Below are 23,550 nucleotides of genomic sequence, written 5' to 3'. Positions count from 1 at the left end.
CCCAGAGGCAGAGGTTGCAGTGAGCCAAGATTGCAGCACTGCACTCCAGCCTGGGTGACAGTGACACTCTGTCTCAATAAATAAATAAAAATTTAGCTGGGCGCGGTGGCTCACGCATGTAACCCCAGCACTTTGGGAGGCCAACGCGGGAGGATCACAAGGTCAGGAGATCGAAACCATCCTGATTAACATGGTGAAACCCCGTCTCTACTAAAAATACAAAAAAACGGCCGCGCGCGGTGGCTCAAGCCTGTAATCCCAGCACTTTGGGAGGCCGAGACGGGTGGATCACGAGGTCAGGAGATCAAGACCATCCTGGCTAACACGGTGAAACCCCGTCTCTACTAAAAATACAAAAATTAGCCGAGCGTGATCACAGGTGCCTGTAATACCAGCTACACAAGAAGCTGAGGCAGAGAATTACTTGAACCCCAGAGGCAGAGGTTGCAGTGAGCCAAGATGGAGCAACTGCACTTCAGCCTGGACGACACAGCAAGACTCTGTCTCAAAAATAAAAATAAAAATACAAAAAACTAGCCAGGCATGGTGGCACGCGCCTGTAGTCTCAGCTACTAGACGGGCTGAGGCAGGAGAATCGCTTCAGTGAGCCAAGATGGAGCAACTGCACTTCAGCCTGGACGACACAGCAAGACTCTGTCTCAAAAATAAAAATAAAAATAAAAATTTAAACTCAGTGGATATGTTTAACAAAGAAGCAACTCTATTTTCTCCTTCCTAATGAAAGCAGGAACCTTTCGTTTTTTTTTTGTTTTTTTTTTTTTTTGAGGCAGAGTCTCGCTCTGTCGCCCGGACTGGAGTGCAGTGGCCAGATCTCAGCTCACTGCAAGCTCCGCCTCCCGGGTTTACGCCATTCTCCTGCCTCAGCCTCCCGAGTAGCTGGGACTACAGGCGCCCGCCACCTCGCCCGGCTAGTTTTTGTATTTTTAGTAGAGACGGGGTTTCACCATGTTAGCCAGGAGGGTCTCGATCTCCTGACCTCATGATCCGCCCATCTCGGCCTCCCAAAGTGCTGGGATTACAGGCTTGAGCCACCGCGCCCGGCCTAGCAGGAACCTTTCTAAAAGGAAGTAGAGTAGTAGAAGTCTGCAGCATTTCTGGCCTCCCAAACATATCCAGTGGCTGTTTCTGGCTTCTCAGTTCACTTTTGAATCCCCTACTTTTCCTTCTCTCTCCTAGTCACAATGTGTTCTCTGTGTGTGTGTACGTGTGAGTGTGACAGCATGAGTGTGTGAATGCATGAGTGTGTGAATGTGTATTTGTGTGTGGATGTTTGTGTGTGAATGTTTACGTCTGTGTGAACGTGTGTGTGTGCAAACATGTTTGTGTTTGTGTGTGAACATGAAAGTATGTGAGTGTGTGTGTGCACAGGCGCCTGCGTGGCTCAGCCTTGGCCCCTAGCTCTCTGGCCTCTGCAGGCTCTCCCACGGAGCACCCTCTGCTGACTCTGCAGCCCCGCAGGCCTTCCTCGAACAGTCCATGACAGGAAGCCAGGCTTCCTGGGGTCCTGAGTCAGCAGAGCAGGAAGGAAGCAAAGGCCTCAGAACCGCAGAAGAGAAAGAAGGCAGCCTGAAGACAGAAGGCGGCCCTCTGAAGACAGGTCTAGAGACTTAACATATGTTGTTCCTGGAGTCCCGTTGCCTGTAAGGGAAGCACAAACCCTGGGTCGCACTGTCCTCTGACCTGTCAGATCCCAGGCAAGCTCCTTGACCTTTCTCCCCTACAGTTTCTTTGCCTGTGAAACAGGGATAATAAAATAGCCTTCCCATGGGCCGAGCACGGTGGCTCACGCCTGTAATCCCAGCACTTTGGGAGGCCGTGGCGGGTGAATCATGAGGTCAGGAGTTCAAGACCATCCCGGCCAACATAGTGAAACCCCGTCTCTACTAAAAATACAAAAATTAACTGGGCATGGTGGCGCGTGCCTGTAGTGCCAGCTCTTCAGGAGGCTAAGGCAGGAGAATTGCTTGAGCCCAAGAGGTGGAGGTTGCAGTGAGCCAAGATCACACCACAGCACTCCAGCCTGGGCAACAGAGTGAGGCTTTGTCTCAAAAAATAAAGAAAAACAATAGCCTTCCCAGGGACTGTGGGATTACAGGCTTCTCAAACCTCTGCTTGGATAGAGTAAGTCTACAGAAGATTAGCTCTTATTACTTCAACAGTTTTAAAACAGGGGATGTTAAATACCCACTTATTTTCTTCCTACCTTTTATCTCCCATGTTCCAATTGATAACTAATATCAAACAAGCAAACAAAACAAATCAGAAACCCCCTGGTAGCCAGTGTTTGGCATTTGTGATTTATCTACAGGAGATCAGTACTAACATAGGATGTTGTGTCTGAAGACATTTTCATGCTAGGTCCTACTGCAACCCGAATGGTACTTAGACTCCACAAGACCAACTTCCTATTTCTGCATCAGCGAAGGTTCGGAGTGGAGCTTTTCATTCAACAGAGACAGCAGGAAGCACAGAGTTCGGTGACGAATTCTCACATGGTGAGCCTGGTCTTCAGAGGTGTTAAGATGTCATGGGAAAGCAGAAAGCACTATGTTTAGAGGTGACTTAGACGTTGGTCCACCACAAGACCTTTGGCTAATTACTGAATCTGGCGCTTCTTATCCATCAAGGGAAACACTGGACTACATGGTCTAAATTTCCTTCACCTCAATAAGTAAGGATTTCACTCTTCTAACGAAAGAAAGAAAGAGGGTCGGGTGCAGTGTCTCACGCCTGTAATCCCAGCACTTTGGGAGGCAGAGGCATGTGGATCACCTGAGGTCCAGAGTTCAAGACCAGCCAGGCCAACATGGTGAAACACCGTCTCTATTAAAAATACACAAATTAGCTGGGTGTGGTGGCGGGTGCCTATAGTCACATCTACTCGGGAGGCTGAAGCAGGAGAATGGCTTGAACCCAGGAGGCAAAGGTTGCAGTGAGCCAAGATCTCGCCACTGCACTCCTCCAGCCTGGGTGACAGAGCAAGACTCTCAAAAAAATAAGAGAGGGAGAGGGAAGGAGGTGTAGAGGGAAGGAGGGATAGAGGGAAGAAGGGAGGGAAAGAGAGAAAAAAAGAAGGAAAGAAAGGCCAGGCGTGGTGGCTCACACCTATAATCCCAGCAGTTTGGGAGACTGAGGCGGGTGGATCACAAGGTCAGGAGTTTGGGACCAGCCTGGCCACTATGGTGAAACCCTGTCTCTATTAAAAATACAAAAAAAAAAAAAGGATTAGCCAGGCGTGATGGCACATGCCTGTAATCCCAGCTACTTGGGAGGCTGAGATGGGAGAATTGCTTGAACCCGGGAGGTGGAGGTTGCAGTGAGCCGAGATCGCGCCACTGCACTCCAGCGTGGGGGACAGAGCGAGACTCTGCCCCCCCCCCAAAAAAAAAAGAAAAAAGGAGGAGGAAGAGAAGGAAGGAGAGCAAGTGATGAAGATTTTGGCTGAGAACCAGCTAGGAAATTATATATATATATATATATATATCTCCTAACGTCTTTCTTCTTACAAAACAAAGTGTGTTTTAATTGTAAGTCAAATTTCACTTTAAAGGAAGAAAATAACCCTTAGGCGTTTTCTGTTCTAGTTAATTTAACTTTAATTTTTGTCTCCAGCAGGTACCTTTTCAGTAGAAAAATTCACTAAGGTTTCTGACATTTTCTACCTATGGGCCAGTTACACACAGAAGAGAAAACTGGAACTGAAAACTGATTTGTCATTTTTACAAAAAGTCACTGCAAAGAAGGAGAATTCCAAGTACAAATGACTTAAGTACGTGATTCTCTTGTGCCATTTCTGATGCTCTAGGGTTAATCCAGTATGAAGAAAGTGACAAAGGGCAGGATTTATTTTTATGGATTTCACATTATAACCAAGTACTTGGCAACCTGCCCTCTCATACGTTGCAAAACAAAAATGTTGCTTTCAGTGTGTTTTTAATAGGCCAAGCAATTTGTTTGATCACAATGCTCGGGTCTACACTCAGAGACACCAGAACATTCTCATTGCGTTTTCACTGCTTTGCTTAACATCTTGGTCTCCTGTCTGCGCTCTAAAGAACCATTTGAGGACTCAGGGGAGTCATGTCCTGGGAGTGACTACAGGTCCTAGGCCGCAGCCCCTACTGTCTCAGCCTAAACCATTCAAAGGCACTCAGATCCAGATTTGCAAAATATTTTGCAAAACTTGCAAAAACCCCACCAGTTTTAGATTTTGAAATTATTGGCACACACAAGTGTCTACAATCATGAAATTCTCGTGAGTAGGGTGGAACAGATTTCTGTAAACAAAGCAAACTCCAGTCTCTCCAGCCTGCTGTAGAAATACTTATACCCGGCCGGGTGCAGTGGCTCACACCTGTGATCTCAGCACTTTGGGAGACCGAGGTGGGTGGATCACCTGAGGTTAGGCGTTCGCGACCAGTCTGGCCAACATGGTGAAACCCCATCTCTACCAAAAATATAAAAATCGGCCAGGCGCAGTGGCTGACGCCTGTAATCCCAGCACTTTGAGGGGCTAAGGTAGGTGGATCACCTGAGGTCAGGAGTTTGAGACCAGCCTGGCCAACATGGTGAAAACCTACTAAACCTCTACTAAAAATACAAAATTAGCTGAGCATGGTGACAGATGCCTGTAATCCCAGCTACTCAGGAGGACTGAGGCAGGAGAATTGCTTGAACCCGATAGAGTTTTCAGTGAGCCGAGATCATGCCACCTCACTCCAGCCTGGGGGACAGAGCAAGACTCTGTCTCAAAAAAAAAAAGAGGGCCGGGCGCGGTGGCTCAAGCCTGTAATCCCAGCACTTTGGGAGGCCGAGACGGGCGGATCACGAGGTCAGAAGATCGAGACCATCCTGGCTAACATGGTGAAACCCCGTCTCTACTAAAAATACAAAAAAACTAGCCGGGCGACGTGGCGGGCGCCTGTAGTCCCAGCTACTCGGGAGGCTGAGGCAGGAGAATGGCGTGAACCCGGGAGGCGGAGCTTGCAGTGAGCTGAGATCCGGCCACTGCACTCCAGCCTGGGCGGCAGAGCGAGACTCCGTCTCAAAAAAAAAAAAAAAAAAAAAAAAAAAGAGGTCAGGCGTGGTGCCTCACGCCTGTAATCCCAGCAGTTTGGGAGGCCAAGGTAGGTGGATCACCTGAGGTCAGGAGTTCAAGACCAGCGTGACCAACATGGAGAAACCCCATCTCTACTAAAACTACAAAATTAGCCAGACATGGTGGCATATGCCTGTAATCCCAGCTACTCGGGAGACTGAGGCAGGAAAATCGGTTGAACCCGGGAGGCGGAGATTGCAGTGAGCCGAGATCGCACCATTGCACCCCTGCCTGGGCAACAAGAGTGAAACTCTGTTTCAAAAAAAGAAAAGTACAAAAATTAGTTGGGTGTGGTAGTATGCACCTGTAATCCCAACTACTTGGGAGACTGAGGCATGAGAGTAGCTTGAACCCAGGAAGCAGAGGTTGCAGTGAGCCAAGATTGCACCACTGCACTCCAGCCTGGGCGACAGAGCAAGGCTCTGTCTCAAAAAAAAAAAAAAGTAAAGTAAAAGAAATATTTATACTCAAAGAAAAGGGTCCCTTCCAACTCAAGGATGCTTTAATGTAAATTTTTTTATTTTTATTTTTATTTATTTTTATTTTTATTTTTTTTTGAGACGGAGTCTTGCTCTGTCGCCCGGGCTGGAGTGCAGTGGCCAGATCTCAGCTCACTGCAAGCTCCGCCTCCCGGGTTTACGCCATTCTCCTGCCTCAGCCTCCGGAGTAGCTGGGACTACAGGCGCCCGCTACCTCGCCCGGCTAGTTTTTTGTATTTTTTTTTTAGTAGAGACGGGGTTTCACCGTGTTAGCCAGGATGGTCTCCATCTCCTGACCTCGTGATCCGCCCGTCTCGGCCTCCCAAAGTGCTGGGATTACAGGCTTGAGCCACCGCGCCCGGCCAACTTTTTTTTTAAACTATAAATGAAGTGCTTTGAGCAAACCTCAGAACCTTCAGGTGCATGTTTTACCCTAACTCATCTCTTTGCCCCATAGGCTTGATCAAAAGGTAAAAATATCCTTTATGATTCTCTTCACAAGAAGGGAGCCAGGTATTTATTGGATGCAAGACAGTTTGTTTAAGGAGCTTAAAAAAGCAAAGATATAGCCGTGAAAAAGAACAAGATTATGGCCTTTGCAAGGACATGGATGGAGCTGGAGGCCATTATCCTTAGCAAACTTACATAGGAACAGAAAACCAAGTACCGCATGTTCTCACTTATAAGTGGGAGCTACATGATGAGAACGCACAGACACACAGAGGGGAACAGCACACACTGGGGACTTTCAAAGGGTGGAGGGTGGGAGGAAGGAGAGGATCAGGAAAAATACCTAATGAGTAGTAGGCTTAATACTTGGGTAACAAAATAATATGTACAACAAAACCCCATGACACAAGTTTACCTAGTAAGAAACCTGCACTTGTACCCCAGAACTTAAAAGTTAAAAAAAAAAAAAGAAAAATCTATGGACTCAAAAGCCTGGTAAACACCTGTCACTGTTTTCACCAAACCTCATCAGAGCCACAACAATAGACCTTCCATAGTCTTGACCAAAGGTAAAGATTAGCCTCACAAGAAGGGAGCCAACTGTTTATGCCATGTAAGGCAGTTTTTTAGAACTCCTTTAAAAAAAAAAATCTGTTGACTCAAAAGCCTCGTGACCAGTTTTCACAGTATTCAGTAGACCTCGTCAGAGCCACAGTAAACCTTCCCATAATAGCTTCGGTGTCTCAGAAGACAGCAACAAAGCTATGGGTTGATTTATCAGTCGTTATTAACATTCGTATCTGCACACAGTTGGATTTCTTTTAAATGCAGCCTAATTTTTTTTTCTGGCCCTTGTACCATGTTTGCTCACCTCATTTAGTTATCTAAAGGCTTTATGTGAAGTCGGGAGAGTTTCCAACACTACAAAGATGATTGGAAGTGGATGATGGTTCTTTACACCAAATAAAGCTATCCTCACCGGTTTTCTTACAAAGTGAGAGGCCACAGTTCTAGGGACCAAAGAGCCAGCATCAAGCAGGGCAGAGCAGGGCTGAAATTGAGCCTCCTGTTATTCCCGGTCTGTCCCTTACTGGGTCCTCTCTTTCTTTCTGGCTTTTTATTATTATTATTATTATTTTTGGCTCCTTCTAACGTCTTTTTGTTTCCTCATCTTTCTGTTTTTTTGAGACAGAGTCTCCCTCTGTCGCCAGGCTGCAGTGCAGTAGCGTGATCTTGGCTCACTGCAACCTTCGCTTCCCGGGTTCCAGCAATTCTCCCACCTCAGCCTCCCAAGTAGCTGGGACTAAAGGCATGCACCACCATGCCCAGCTAATTTTTGGAATTTTAGTATAGACGGGGTTTCACCATGTTGTCCAGGCTGGCCTCAAACTCCTGATCTCAGTTGATCCGCCCACCTTGGCCTCCCAAAGTACTGGGACTACAGGCATGAGCCACTGCACCTGGCCACTTTCTTCCTTGTCTCTTGCGTATCCTTGTTTTCCTTCTCTTCCCTTTCTCCCTATTCAGCTACAGTTTTTTGTTTGTCTGTTTGTCTGTTTGTTTTTTAATGAGACAGGGTCTAACTCTGCTGCCCAGGCTGGAGTACATTGGTGTGATCTTAGCTCACTGCACCTTTCACCTCCCAGTCTCAAGTGATCCTCCTGCCTCAGCCTCCCAAATAGCTGGGACTAGGCACATGCCACCACGCCCGCTTGATTTTTGTATTTTTTGTAGAGACAGGGTTGCCATGTTGCCCAGGCTGTTCTTGAACTCCTGGGCTCAAGCAATCCTCCCGCCTCAGCCTCCCAAAGTACCTGGATTACAGGCATGAATCACCTCACCCAGCTCTTCTAAAGTCTTAATCACTGAATTACAGCTCTGACCCAGAACTCTCACCTATCTTTCGTTCCTACCTTCCAGGGCATCCTTAGGGTTGTTCCCATTTTCTTCTCCTCTTTGAAAACATCTCCTGTCTCTGCTTACATGTCCTAGACCACCCACCTCCAAATCTAGTATCCTTTATGTCACCAGGTGATCTCAATACTGTCACTTCAGTCATAATTGCAAGATTTTTCTTACTGATTCCTTTTATCTTGCGTTGGAACACAGATTTGTTACACACCCCAATATCCATTCTCTCTCTCCTTGATTTTCAGATGGAACATGACTGCCTAGACTGCAATTCACAGCCTCTCTTGCAGTTAGAAATTGTCCTGGAACGGGCTGGGCACGGTGGCTCACGCTGGTAATCCCAGCACTTTGGGAAGCCGAGGCAGGCAGATCACCTGAGGTCAGGAGTTCAAGACCAGCCTGACCAACATGGAGAAACCCCGTCTCTACTAAAAATACAAAATTAGCCGAGCATGGTGGTGCATGCCTATAATCCCAGCTACTCCGGAGGCTGAGACAGAATAATCGGGTGAACCTGGGAGGCGGAGGTTGCAGTGAGCCAAGATCGCACCATTGCACTCCAGCCTGGGCAACAAGAAGTGAAACTCTGTCTCAAAAACAAAAAACAACAACAACAAAAAAGAAATTGTCCTGGAACAAAGAGTTGCAATCAAAACTATTGTGTGCATTGTCCAGAAAATGTCCTTTAAAAAGGATTATGGGCACTCTTTTTTACTCCTTTCTATTTCCTGCTGGGTAGAATGTGGATGTGCAGTCTGGAGTTCGAGCAATCAGCTTGGATCATGAGGCTGTGTGCTAAGCACATCAGAGCGTTAAAACTAGAGGTGTTGGTAGGGTGCGGTGGCTCACGCCTGTAATCCCAGCACTTTGGGAGACCGAGGTGGGTGGATCACCTGAGGTCAGGAGATTGAGACCAGCCTGGCCAACATGGTGAAACCCTGCCTCTACTAAAAATACAAAAACTTAGATGAGCATGGTGGCATGCGCCTATAGTCCCAGCCACTTGGGAGGCTGAGGCAGGAGAATCGCTTAAACCCGGGAGACAGAGGTTGCAGTGAGCTGAGATCGCACAATTACACTCTAGCCTGGGCAACAAAAGCGAGACTCCTTCTTAAAAAAAAAAAAAATTAGAGGTGTCGGGGACGGTGGCTCACGCCTATAATCCCAGCACTTTGGGAGGCTGAGGCAAGCAGGTCACTTGAGCCCTGGAGTTCAATACCAGCCTGGCCAACATGGTGAAACTCCATCTCTACTAAAATAATAATAATAATAATACAAAATACAAAAATTAGCCAGGTGGGTTGGCACACACCTGTAATCCCAGCTAGTGGGGAGGCAAAGGTGGGAGGATCACTTGAGCCTGGGAGGTGGAGTTTGCAGAGCCAAGATCACGCCACTGCACTCCAGCCTTAGCAACAGAGCAAGACTACACAGCAAGACTCTGTCTCTAAAAACAAGAAAAAAATTACAGGCATCTTGAGTCGCTGATGATTAGGGGACCCCATACCAGCCCTGGAATGACCATCTGAATTCTGTTATTTGAGTGAGAAACTAAACTTCTATTGCATTTAAGCCTTTTTGTTTGTTTGTTTGTTTTTGTTGTTGTTTATTTTTTTAAGAAAGAGTCTCACTCTGTTGCCCAGGCCAGAGTGCAGTGGCATGGTCTCAGCTCACTGCAATCTCTGCCTCCCAGGTTCAAGTGATTCTCCTGCCTCAGCCTCCTGGGTAGCTGGGATTACAGGCACCTGCCACCGCACCCAGCTAATTTTTTTGTAATTTTAGTAGAGATGGGGTTTCACCATGTTGCCCAGGCTGGTCTCAAACTCCTGACCTCATGATCCACCCACCTTGACCTCCCAAAGCGCTAGGATTACACGCATGAGCTGCTATACCCGGCCTCCCCACTGTTATTTTTTAAAAATATATGTAGCCAGATGTACATTCTAACATGTGGAATTTATAAAGTCATACTGCATATAAATCTAATTTACCTAGACCCATGCAAAAGTCATTAGGCCTAGGGTGGGCCTTGCAGAGAGAACAGATAAAAGGTAGGGAATTCTACTGACTCAAAACCCTTCTGACCAGCTTTCCCGGCTTAGCAGATTCCCTTAGTGCCACAGAAAACATCTCATAATAGCTTTAGTGTCCAGAGGCAGAAGATATTATAATATTTTGTAACTTTTTTGCATAATTGCAAGTTCTTGCAAGACTAGTAGAGGGAGTTCCCATACAACTTTCACCCACATTCCCCAAATGTTAACATTTTATCACATTTGCTTTATCATTCTCACTGTATCTATATTTTTTTCTGAAACATTTGAGAATAAGTTGCAGAAACACTGCCCCTTTACCTCCAAACACTTTTTTTTTTTTTTCTTGAGATAGGGTCTTGCTCTGTTGCCCGGGCTTGAGTGCAATGGTATGATCATGGCTCACCACAGCCTCAACCTCCCAGGCTCCAACAATTTTCCCACCTCAGCCTTCCAGGAAGCTGGGAGTACAGGTGTGTGCAACCACGCCCAGATAAGTTTTGCTTTTTGTGTGTGTTTTTTGCATAGAAGAAGTCTCACTATATTGCCCTGGCTGGTCTCAAGCTCCTGAGCTCTTAAACTCCTGCCTTGACCTCCCAAAGCACTGGGATTACAGGCATGAGCCACCACACCCTGCCTCTAAACACTTTGTGTGTATTTCCTAAAAACAAAGAATTATGTGGGAACATAACCACAGTAAGACAATTAAAATCAGAAAATTCACCTTCATACAATACTACTAGCTAACCTAGCCCGGCCTAGCCTTGATATTTTTGAGGAGTCGGTTGTTCTGCAGAATGTCCCTCAGTTTGGAAACATCTGTTGCTTTTCTCAGGACTACATTCAGTTTGTGCATTTGCGGCAGGAATATCCTGGAAGTAATGCTGTGCTATTCTTAGTGCATCATAGCAGGAGACCTATAATGTCAGTCTGTCCCGTTACTGGGGATGTTAATTTTGATCATTGGTTGAGATGGTGTCCGCCAGCTGTCTTCACAGCAAAGTTAATATTTTCTCTTTGTAAAATAAGTATTATGTAGCCAGGCACAGTGGCTCATGCCTGTAATCCCAGCACTTTGGGAGGCCAAGGCGGGCAGATCACCTGAGGTCAGGAGTTCAAGACCAGCTTGGCCAACATGGTGAAACCCCATCTCTACTAAAAAATACAAAAATTAGCCCGGCATTACTGGTGCCTGTAATCCCAGTGACTTAGGAGGCCGAGGTGGGAAAATTGCTTGAACCCAGGAGGCAGAGGTTGCAGTGAGCAGAGATCGTGCCATTGCACTCCAGCCTGGGCAACAAGAGCGAAACTCCTCAAAAAATAAAATATAATAACTATTATGTGTGAAGCACTTTGAGACTGTGTAAATAACTGTGTAATCCTCCAACTTTCACTCAAACCTTTTAGCATTTATTGACGATTCTTTTTTTTTGTTTTTTTTTGTTTTTTTTTGTTTTTTTTGAGACCGAGTCATGCTCCGTCGCCCAGGCTGGAGTACAATGGCGCGATCTCGGCTCACTGCAAGCTCCACCTCCCGGGTTCACGCCATTCTCCTGCCTCAGCCTCCTGAGTAGCTGGGACGACAGGCACCTGCCACCACACTTGGCTAATTTTTTTGTATTTTTGATAGAGACAGGTTTCACCACGTTAGCCAGGATGGTCTCGATCTCCTGACCTCATGATCCACCTGCCTCGGCCTCCCAAAGTGCTGGGATTACAGGTATGAGCCACCGCACCCGGCCTAATGATTCTTGCATAAATCAATTATTACTATGATGATTGGTCAATAGTGATATTGTAACACTTTTATTTTCTTTTGCAAGGAGGATTGAAATTTAGAATGACATGAAAGCAAAAACCCAAGGACATGGTGCTTATCTCCATGAACAGTATATAAATAAAAATAATTTACCAATTAAGAAATCTTTTTTGGCGATGTGCAGTGGCTCACGCCTGTAATCCCAGCACTTTGGGAGGCCAAGGCGGATGGATCACAAGGTCAGGAGTTCAAGACCAGCCCGGCCAATATGGTGAAACCTCGTCTCTACTAAAAATACAAAAAATTAGCTGGGCATGAGGCTGGGCACAGTGGCTCATGCCTGTAATCCCAGCACTTTGGGAGGCTGAGGCGGGTGGATCACAAGGTCAGGAGATCGAGACCATCCTGGCTAATATAGTGAAACCCCATCTCTACTGAAAATACAAAAATTAGTCGGGTGTGGTGGCGGGCGCCTGTAGACCCAGCTACTCGGGAGGCCAAGGCAGGAGAATGGCGTGAACCTGGGAGGCGGGGCTCGCAGTGAGCTGAGATCACGCCACTGCACTGCAACTTGGGCAGCAGAGGAGATTCCGTCTCAAAAAAAAAAAAAAAAGACAAATTAGCTGTGCATGGTGGCGGGCTCCTGTATTCCCAGTTACTCGGAAGGCTGAGGCAGGAGAATCGCTTGAACCCAGGAGGCAGAGCTTGCAGTGAGCCAAGATTGTGCCACTGCACTCCAGCCTGGGCAACACAACGAGACTCCGTTTCAAAAAAAAAAAAAAAAAAAATCTCTTTTTGAACACAGAGCATGTGTCTAGAGTTGTGCCAGACCTTAGGATTCAAAAGTAAATGAGTCCATGGGCCTACCACTGTGAACACGCCTGATCTCATCTGATCTCAGAAGTTAAGCAGGGTCAGGCCTGGCTAGTACTCGGATGAGAAGCCAACGGGGAATACCACGTGCTGTAAGCTTGAAAAAAAAAAAAAAAGAAAACAAAAAAAAAAGAGTAAATGAGATATCCCAGTTCTCAGGGAGCACACTTGTTTAACAGGGGACACGTGAATAAACCAACACAGTAAGGGCTATTTCTGGAACCAGGCTCCTTGTATGGTAGAGTCTAGTGCTCCTCTGTGGAGTGCTGTAAGATGACACACTTTCTTTGTCACACAGCTATTTGCATACACTGAGAAAGATGTTGCTTTCTGGGAGGCAAAAACTTCAACCCTATCTATTATTGATGTATCTGAGGAAATAGGGTGCCCGGGCAAGTGCAAGATTGCCAGAAAGGACTATAGAAGCCTTAAGAGGCTGAGCACGGTGGCTCATACCTGTAATCCCAGCACTTTGGGAGGCCGAGGTGGGTGGATTACGAGGTCAGGAGATCGAGACCATCCTGGCTAACACGGTGAAACCCTGTCTCTACTAAAAATACAAAAAAAATTAGCCGGGCGTGGCGGCGGGCACCCGTGGTTCCAGCTACTCGGGAGGCTGAGGCAGGAGAATGGCATGAACCCGGGAGGCAGAGCTTGCAGTGAGCGGAGATGCGCTACTGCACTCCAGCCTGGGTGACAGAGCGAGACTCAGTCTCAAAAAAAAAAAAAAAAGAAGCCTTAAGAAAGATCTCACTTTAAAGAAGCAAGAATTGGCTGAGGGAGGCAGCCATCCTGGCCTAAGACCTTCACAGTCCTGGCTTGTGGAAGTCTCACCTGAAAGCATGTCAAACATGAAATATGCCCACATCTCATATTATATTAATCTATGTGTATATATATTAGTTTTATATGAGATGACTTTGCTTGTTTGCTTTTTTTGAGATAGAGTTTCACTCTGTTGCCCAGGCCTGGAGCAGTGGCTCGATCGCGGCTCACTGCAACCTCTGTCTCCTGGGTTCAAGTGATTCTCCTGCCTCAGCCTCCTGAGTAGCTGGGATTACAGGTGCCTGCCACCACACCCAGCTAATTTTTGTATTTTTATTAGAGACAGGGTTTTGCCATGTTGGCCAGGCTGGTCTCCAACTCCTGACCTCAGGTAATCCACCCGCCTTGGCCTCCCAAAGTGCTGGGATTACAAGCATGAGCCACCACACCCAGCCAAATTTTATATGAGATGAGTTTTATTAGTTAGTTGACATAACGTTATAATTTGTTAGCATTTTATTAATTTTAATTGTTAAGTTTTTATACTTTAAAACAAATACATATTGGCCGGGTGCGGTGGTTCACGCCTATAAAACCAGCCCTTTGGAAGGCCGAGGTGGATGATCACCTAAGGTCAGGAGTTCAAGACCAGCCCAGCCAACATGGTGAAAAGTTAGCCAGGCATGGTGACAGGTTCCTGTAATCCCAGCTACTCGGGAGACTGAGGCAGGAGAATCACTTGAACCTGGGAGGCGGAGGTTGCAGTCAGCTGAGATCACCCCATTGCACTCCAGCCTGGGCGACAAGAATGAGACTTTATCTCAAACAAACAAACAAACAAAAATACATTTTCTTAGGTCTCAAACCAGAAACTTTTTTGTATTCTTTTACATAGCTTGTAGGCATTAGCAAGTATGCCTGACATGCTTAATAAGTTTTGTTAAGTTGAAAGAAGTTTCATTTACTTTATCAAATGTCCCTGAGCTAGTAACATTTTATTCTTTTTGTTTGTTTGTTTGTTTTTTGGTTTTTTGAGACAGAGTCTCACTCTGTTGCCCAGGCTGAAGTGCTGTGGCACGGTCTCAGCTCACCTCAACCTTCTCCCCCCGGGTTCCAGGGATTCTCCTGCCACAGTCTCCTGAGTAGCTGGGATTACAGGCGCCCGCCACCACACTCGGCTAATTTTTTTTATTTTTTTTATTTTTTTTATTTTTAGCAGAGATGGGGTTTCACCATGTTGGCCAGGATGGTCTCAAACTCCTGACCTCATGATCCACCCGCCTTGGCCTCCCAAAGTGCTGGGATTACAGGTGTGAGCCACCCCGCCCGGCCAGATTTATTTCTTTAAAAAAAAAAAAATCCATCTTGTGTTTGTTTTTGTTTCTGAGACAGTCTCACTCTGTTACCCAGGCTGGAGTAAAGTGGCATAATCACATCTCACTGCAGCCTAAAGCTCCTGGGTTCAGATGATTTTCCTACCTCAGCCTCCCTAGTAGCTAGGTCTACAGGTGTGTGCCACCATGCCCAGCTAAATTTTTGTATTTTTTATAGAGATGGTGTTTCACCATGTTACCTGGGCTGGAACCCACCTTTTTTTTTTTTTTTTTTTGAGACAGAGTTGTGCTCTGTTACCCAGGCTGGAGTGCAGTAGCATGATCCCGGCTCTGTGCAACCTCCACCTTCCGGGTTCAAGCAATTCTTCTACCTCCGCTTCCCGGGTAGCTACAAGACTACAGGCTCCCAAGACTACAGGCTCACGCCACCACACCCAGCTAATTTTTGTATTTTTAGTAGAGACGGGGTTTCATCATTTTGGCCAGGCCGGTCTCGAACTCCTGACCTTGTGATCCACTCACCTTGGCCTTCCAAAGTGATAGAATTACAGGCGTGAGGCACCCCACCCGACCAGAACCCACCTTTTTATTGAGATATAATTTATATAACATTAGATTCGCCCATTTAAACTGCACAACTCAGCCGGTGCTTATCTCCATGAACAGTACATAAATAAAAATAATTTACCAATTAAGAAATCTTTTTTGGCCATGTGCGGTGGCTCATGCCTGTAATCTCAGCACTTTGGGAGGCCGAGGTGGGCAGATCAGGAGGTCAGGAGATCGAGACCATCCTGGCTAACACGGTGAAACCCCATCTCTACTAAAAATACAAAAAATTAGCTGGGCGTGGTGGCGGGCGCCTGTGGTCCCAGCTACTCTGGAGGCTGAGTCAGGAGAATGGTGTGAACCCGGGAGGTGGAGCTTGCAGTGAGCTGAGATCGGGCCACTGCACTCCAGCCTGGGCGACAGAGCGAGTCTCCATCTTAAAAATAAATAAATAAATAAAGTGCACAACTCATTGGTCTTCAGTACAAAGAGTTGTGCAACCATCACCACTATCCAATTTTAGAACATTTCATCACTTTAGGAAGAAAGTTTATGCCCATTTAAAGTCACTTCCCATCCTTCCTCCAGCCCGTGGCACACACTAGTCTACTTTTTGTCTCTATGGATTAGCCTTTTATCGACATTTTATCTAAATGGAATCATACAGTATGTGGTCTTTTGAGATTTCTTTCAACTTAGCCTAATGTTTTGAAGTTCATCCATGTTGTAGCATGTATCAGTACTCTATTCTTTATTTTGTTTGGTTTTTTTTTGTTTTTTTTGGTTTTGTTTTTTGAGACAGAGTCTCAGTCTGTTACCCAGGCTTGAGTGTGGTGGCAAGATCGACTCACTGCAACCTCCACCTCCTGGGCTCAGACAATTCTCCTGCCTCAGCCTCCCGAGTAACTGTGATTACAGGCATGTGCCACCATGCCCGGCTAATGTTGTATTTTTAGTAGACACGGGATTTTACCACGTTGGCCAGGCTGGTCTTGAACTCCTGGCCTCAAGTGATCCAACCGCCTCGGCCTCCTAAAGTGCTAGGATTACATGCATGAGTCACTGTGCCTGGCCTGAAGCTGGAATTTTTTTTTTTTTTTTTTTTTTTTTTTTGAGACGGAGTCTCGCTCTGCCGTCCAGCCTGGAGTGCAGTGGCCGGATCTCAGCTCACTGCAAGCTCTGCCTCCCGGGTTTACGCCATTCTCCTGCCTCAGCCTCCCGAGTAGCTGGGACTACAGGTGCCCGCTACCTCGCCTGGCTAGTTTTTTGTATTTTTTAGTAGAGACGGGGTTTCACCATGTTAGCAAGGATGGTCTTGATCTCCTGACCTCGTGATCCGCCCATCTCGGCCTCCCAAAGTGCTGGGATTACAGGCTTGAGCCACCGCACCCAGCCGGAAGCTGGAATTTTAGATCAAAGATCATAGATAGGCCAGGTACAGTGGCTCATACCTGTAACCCCAACACTTTGGGAGGCTGTGGCAGGAGGATGATTGAAGGCCAGGAATTCAAGACCAGCCTGGGCAACACAGGGAGACCCTGTCTCTACAAATTAGCTGAACGTGGTGTCATATGGCTGTGGTTCCAGCTACTTGGGAGGCTGAGAGGTGGGAGGATAGCTTGAGCCTGGGAGGTCAAGGCTGCAGTGAGCCATTATCATGCCACTGCAATCCAGCCTGGGAAACAGAGCAAGACCCTGTTTCAAAAAAAAAAAGAAGATCTTGCACTGCATGGTATCTGCACCCAGCAGTTTACTCTTGCTAGGGTGTTCAAAGGTCAGTGCTATCGAAATTCAATATCTGCCATTGTTGGTTTTCTTGACTTTGTGCTTGTTAAACCTGGTATTTCTATTGATACAGTATTTGCATAGGTTTCACAGAGTGCTCAGTTTGGTATACTCTATAACAGTAGGCAATGCTTTTCTTCTTCCAGGGTGTTGAATTGAGGACCAGGCACATCCACCACCTACAGTAAAGATGACCCTAAAGTGAAATGGTCGAAGAGATTAGATCCCAAAGATTATTGGTGAATTTTGAAGTCTTTATCAGTATATCCATATTAAAAGGAGATGACAGAAGCCAAAATAAAAGAATTATAAGAAAAAGGACAACTGGAGTAAAATAAGCATCAGTTTCATTAAAAAGGGCTAACCTGAAGATAAATCTTTTGACTCCAGCTCTTTAGAGAATCTAAAGTGACCCTGATGGATGATGGAAAAAAAATCACAACATGGAATTCCTTGAATAAAAATATATTGACTTTGAATACTTTTGCCTAATGTTACCTCAACTAGTCATGGTGGCTCACGCCTGTAATCCCAGCACTTTGGGAGGCTGAGGCGGGCAGATCACGAGGTCAAGGGATCAAGATCATCCTGGCCAACATGGTGAAACCCCATCTTCAGTCTGGGCCACAGAGCAAGATTCTGTTTTGGAAAAAAAAAAGAAAAGATAAATTTTATCAATTGTGGTAGTGTTTTTTGTTGTTGTTGCTGCTGTTTGATAGGGTCTCACTCTGTTGCCCAGGCTGGAGGGCAGTAGTGTGATCAGCAATCCTCCCAAGTAGTTGGGGCCACTGGTACACACGACCACACCCGGCTAATTTTTTCTTGTATTTTTTGTAGAGATGGGGTTTCGCCATGTTGCTCCGGCTGATCTCAAACTCCTGGGCTCAAGTGATCCAGCTGCCTTGGCCTCCCAAAGTGTGGGGATTACAGGCAAAAGATATGGCACCGGGCCTCAGATAGGTGTTTATTTTTACTTTTTTTTTTTTTTGAGGCGGAGTCTCGCTCTGTCGCCCGGACTGGAGTGCAGTGGCCGGATCTCAGCTCACTGCAAGCTCCGCCTCCCAGGTTACGCCATTCTCCTGCCTCAGCCTCCCGAGTAGCTGGGACTACAGGCGCCCGCCACCTCGCCGGCTAGTTTTTGTATTTTTAGTAGAGACGGGGTTTCACCGTGTTAGCCAGGATGGTCTCGATCTCCTGACCTCGTGATTCGCCCATCTCGGCCTCCCAAAGTGCTGGGATTACAGGCTTGAGCCACCGCGCCCGGCCTATTTTTACTTTTTATTTATTTATTTATTTATTTATTTTTTTTTTTTTTTTGAGACGGAGTCTCGCTCTGTTGCCCCGGCTGGAGTGCAGTGGCCGGATCTCAGCTCACTGCAAGCTCCGCTTCCCAGGTTTACGCCATTCTCCTGCCTCAGCCTCCTGAGTAGCTGGGACTACAGGCGCCCACCACCTCGCCCGGCTAGTTTTTTGTATTTTTTTTTTTTAGTAGAGACGGGGTTTCACCGGTTAGCCAGGATGGTCTCGATCTCCTGACCTCATGATCCGCCCGTCTCGGCCTCCCAAAGTGCTGGGATTACAGGCTTGAGCCACCGCGCCCGGCCTTATTTATTTATTTTTGAGACGGAGTTTCACTTTTGTTGCCCAGGCTGGAGTGCAATGGCGCGATCTCGGCTCACCACAACCTCTGCCTCCCAGGTTCAAGCAATTCTCGTGCCTCAGCCTCTCTGGTAGCTGGGATTACAGGCATGTGTCACCATGCCTGGCTAATTTTGTATTTTTAGTAGAGACGGGGTTTCTCCATGTTGGTCAGGCTGGTCTTGAACTCCTGACCTCAGGTGATCCACCCATCTTGGCCTCCCGAAGTGCTGGGATTACAGGCATGAGCCACCGCGCCTGGCCCATGTAGGTGTTTATAATGATCTCGGTTGTGATGGTTTATTTTAATGTGTCAGCTGGACTGGCTTGAGGGATGCACAGATAGCTGATGAAACATTATTTCTGGATGTTTCTGGGAGGTGTCTCTGGAAGAGATGAACATTTGACTCAGTAGACCAAGAAAAGAAGATCCAGCTTCAATGAACGTGGCAGTGTGGGGCCATTTATTTCTCCTTTATATTAGGGCATTATATAGTGGAGTTTCGTTTTTTGAATTATGTGCATAGGTGGATTATTTTCTATATTAATTTCTTTTTTTTATCTTCAACTTTTATTTTAAGTTCAGGGGTACATGTGCAGGATGTGCAGGTTTGTTACATACGTAAACATGTGCCATGGTGGTTTACTGCACAGATCATCCCATCGCCTGGGTTTTAAGCCCAACATCCATTAGCTATTCTTGCTGATGCTCTTCCTGCCCCCTCAACCTCCCCCCTCCCATGAATTTCATTTCAGGAGAACAGAGAGAGTATTACAAAATGTTTGGTTAAAAGGAGGGTAATGGGCATGATCCAGTTGAAAATGACCAAGCAGACAAGGATATGGCCCCAGTCACCATCTCCTTCCTATTTGGTGTGGCTTTGCATCAGATCTTAAACTCTTTAGAAAAGAGCTGCTTTTACACACTAATTAGCATTCAGTGTGTATTTGGTTTAGAGAAAGGCCAGCAAAAAAATCCAGGAACCAGGGACGGTGGCTCACACGTGTAATCCCAGCACTTTGGAAGGTCGAGGTGGGAGGATTGCTTGAGCCCAGGAATTCAAGACCAGCCTGGGCAACATGGTGAAACCCCTTCTCTAAAAAATAAATACAAAAACTAGCCGGGCACGGTGGTGCACTTCTGTAGTCCCAGCTACTTAGGAGGCTGAGGTGGGAGGATTGAGCCTGAGATTGTGCCGTGGTACTCCAGCCTGGGCGACAGAGGGAGACCTTGTCTCAAAAAAAAAAAAAAGCAAAAACAGCAAAGCGATTACCCAGAGCAGAGCAGGCAGAGGGTAGCTCCCTTTGTCCCAGATCCCTTGTGGGTATAAGCAACCTCTACTTCCTGGATCATAAGTAGCAAGGAGCACCCAGCCACAGAAACCTGCCCAATTACTCAGTGTGTCAGAGGTGTTTAAACCAGAGCGACTTCATCTTGAATAGGGGCTGAGTAAAAAGAGGCTGAGACCTACTGGGCTGCATTCCCAGGAGGTTAGGCACTCTAAGTCACAGGACGAGACAGGAGGTCTGCACAAGATACAGATCACAAAGACCCTGCTGATAGAACAGGTTGTGGTAAAGAAGCTGGCCCGTGGGCCAGGCGCGGTGGCTCAAGCCTGTAATCCCAGCACTTTGGGAGGCCGAGACGGGCGGATCACGAGGTCAGGAGATCGAGACCATCCTGGCTAACATGGTGAAACCCCGTCTCTACTAAAAAAATACAAAAATCTAGCCAGGCGAGGTGGTGGGCGCCTGTAGTCCCAGCTACTGCGGAGGCTGAGGCAGGAGAATGGCGTAAACCCGGGAGGCGGAGCTTGCAGTGAGCTGAGATCCGGCCACTGCACTCCAGCCCCGGCGACAGAGCGAGACTCCGTCTCAAAAAAAAAAAAAAAAAAAAAAAAAAAAAAGAAGAAGAAGCTGGCCAAATCCCACCAAAACCAAGATGGCAACGACGAGAGTGACCTCTGGTCATCCTCGCTGCTCATTATACGCTAATTATAATTCACTGGCATGCTAAAAGACACTCCCAGCGGCAGCGTGACAGTTTACAAATGCCATGGCCATGTCAGGAGCTTACCCTACATGGTCTAAAAGAGGGAGGAATCCTTAATTCCGAGACTTGCCCACCCGTTTCCCAGAAAACTCATAAACAATCCACTCCTTGTTTAGCATATAATCAGGAAATAACTATACGTATCCTTAGTCCAGCAGCCCAAGCTGCTCCTCTGCCTATGGAGTAGCTGGAGTAGCTGTTCTTTATTCCTTTACTTTTTTTTTTTTTTTACTTTCTTAATAAACTTGCTTTCACTTTATGGATTCACCTCGATGTTTTTCTTGTGCCAGATCCAAGGACCCTCTCTTGAGGTCTCGATTGGGACCCATTTCCGGTGTTAAAGCAAACTAAATATGGCCTGAGAAGGACTCCGTACTTCTATATTTGAGTCCTTGTGGATGAACCAAAACCTAGCTTAATAGGTAGACAAGATGGAAAACCTAACCTAGGAGTATGCGCCTGTAACAATAGCTAGGTCTTGGCCAATCCCTGTGGCCATACTTCAGCGATTTATACACTGCTGAGTGTTCAAAATCTGTTCAAATAAGGCACAGAACGAGGTGTAACCAGTCCAGCTGTTCTGTACCTTACTTCCAACTTCTGTATGTCATTTCCCATTTTTTGTCTATAAACCTTCTTCCACCACGTGGCTGTGCTGGAGTCTCTGAATCTGCTGCGATTCTGGGGGCTACCCAATTTGCAAATTGTCATTGCTCAATTACACTCAATTAAATTTAATTTGGCTGAAGTTTTTCTTTTATCACCGGTAACAACTGCGCAGAGAACAGCTGCAGACACTAAATGGAACTGAAGAGGACAAGCCCTGCCTGGGAAGGTGGAGGGTGGGAGGATGCTGAGTGGCAAGGAGGGGGCGCGGGAGTAGGGGTGTCTCTGAATGCAAATAAATATTGCCAGGCTAGGTGCAGTGGCTCACACCTGTAATCCCAACACTTTGGGAGGCCAAGGCTGGCGGTTCCCTTGAGGTCAGGAGTTCGAGACCAGCCTGGCCAATATGGTGAAATCCCATCTCTACTAAAAAATGTAAAAATTAGCCGGGCATGGTGGTGCATGCCTGTAATCCCAGCTACTCAGGAGGCTGAGGCAGGAGAATCGCTTGAACCTGGGAGGCGGAGGTTGCAGTGAGCCGAGATCGTGCCATTGCACTCCAGCCTTGGCGACAGAGTGAGACTCCATCTCAAACAAGCAAACAGACAGACATTGCCCTCCCCCTTTTTCCTGGAAAGTATCTCAGAAGATTCACCCATTCTGTTTGGCATTGATTACAGTTTTCCAAGGCCCACAGCAGGTCCTCCCTTCCACAGTCTGATGATGATGAGGACTTCTCAACAGTTCTCTCCATTCCACTCCATAAAAGTTCTTGCCTTTGTAAATTTTCCTCTGGGGATCTTCAGGCCTCCCTCTTCTTGCCAATTCAGGATTGCCAACCCACCCTTTCAAATCCCGGCTTTGGACTTGATGTTTCAAAGCTTTCCTTGCTTCCTTGTTTGCCCTTTCCCGAGACTCAACACCAGTTCACCTTTGCACCATGACCCAGAGCACAGGCCTAACCCACCCTCACTGGAGAATCAATTTCACTCTTTTCCATTGCCTCATAACTGCTGACCAATCATGCCCTCTTTCAAGCCCAGACCTGACTCCCAAGCTCCTGGCCTGGGCTAGAATCCAAGGTCCCATTTGCCAAGAAGAAGAGGTTGGACAGTTTTTCCAGCTGCTGCCTTGCTGAAACCAGAGCCTCATACCCAGTACCCTGACCTCATCCGTCCCATAGTTTGCATTACTCGTCTCTCAGAGGTGAGGAAGGGCTTTCATCACCAATATAACTTTTTTTTTTTTTCACATTTGAAAAAGAAATTAAGAGCATCCAGTGTCCAGTGTCTACCTCCAACAGGAATAGTCCTGTTGGAAAACCTAAATTAGCCATTTGGGCAGTTCGCCTATTTATTCTGCAAAGTCCTGTTCTTTAGGGCACTTCTTGGGTTTGTGTTGAGCCATTGAATTTAAATGCTTGTGATAGGATCCAAGATTATATTCAAGGTATGACTTCTTCCTTACACCTCAAACACAAACCAACAAAAACCCAGACATTTGCTAGGTGTAAAATCTGCTAAATCCATTCGAAGTCTGAATACAATTCCATGTTTTTTATTTTGGTAATTTAGAAAGTATCTAGAATATTGCATCATGCAGTAGATTTTCTGGCAAATAATAATACAAGTCCATTCTGACTTGCCTGTAAGCGGCCTCCTACTTTGGATTCCCTTCCTCCTCTTTCTTGCCTGTTGATCACCTTTCCCTACAAAATGATCAAGCTCCAATTCCCATCCTTCTCCCTCTCTGTGTCTTGCAAATTTCACAAGCCTCTGGTATCAAAAGCATGTTGATGGCCCAGTCACTGCTGCTCCTGCAAAGGGGCCAACTAGGCTCCTGGAGCTCCATCCTTCCTGGCTTCCCCAGGGAGATGAGAGTAAGCTCTGGTTTCAACAATGTGGGGGATGTCTTAGGGTAGGGAGAGGCTCAACTTGGAGCTGCAGCTGGTTTATCCTCGTGTATTTAAAATCAAACATATGTGACCGGGCAAGGTGGCTCACGCCTGTAATCCCAGCACTTTAAGAGGAGGAAGCAGGCGGATCACCTAAGGTTGGGAGCTCGAGACCAGCCTGACCAACACGGAGAGACCCCATCTCTACTAAAAATACAAAATTAGCTGGGCGTGGTGGCGCATGCGTATAATCCCAGCTACTCGGGAGACTGAGGCAAGAGAATCGCTTGAACCCGGGAGGC

The 23,550-nt window shown here is 46.7% G+C and overlaps 1 long non-coding RNA gene and 1 other non-coding gene across 5 annotated transcripts; both read left to right on the top strand.

Moving 5' to 3' along the window:
• Positions 1-1,318: 1,318 nt before the first annotated feature.
• Positions 1,319-17,532, top strand: LOC117067393. 4 transcript variants are annotated; one of them, XR_004430725.1, is made up of 4 exons: positions 1,319-1,618; positions 2,365-2,516; positions 3,634-3,790; positions 17,204-17,532. It is a non-coding gene; the product is annotated as an uncharacterized LOC117067393 (long non-coding RNA). The 4 variants fall into 4 exon arrangements; XR_004430724.1 differs by having other exon boundaries at positions 1,319-1,661; XR_004430722.1 differs by lacking the exon at positions 1,319-1,618 and having other exon boundaries at positions 2,135-2,516.
• Positions 16,994-17,132, top strand: LOC117068093. The gene has a single exon (XR_004430960.1). It is a non-coding gene; the product is annotated as a small nucleolar RNA SNORA8 (small nucleolar RNA).
• Positions 17,533-23,550: the final 6,018 nt, after the last annotated feature.

The sequence above is a fragment of the Trachypithecus francoisi genome, unplaced genomic scaffold, assembly GCF_009764315.1.
Source record: "Trachypithecus francoisi isolate TF-2019V2 unplaced genomic scaffold, Tfra_2.0 Lachesis_group20, whole genome shotgun sequence".
NCBI lineage: Eukaryota > Metazoa > Chordata > Mammalia > Primates > Cercopithecidae > Trachypithecus > Trachypithecus francoisi.
The sequence above is the reverse complement of the archived record's forward strand: the minus strand, read 5'-3'. Positions and strand labels throughout refer to the sequence as shown.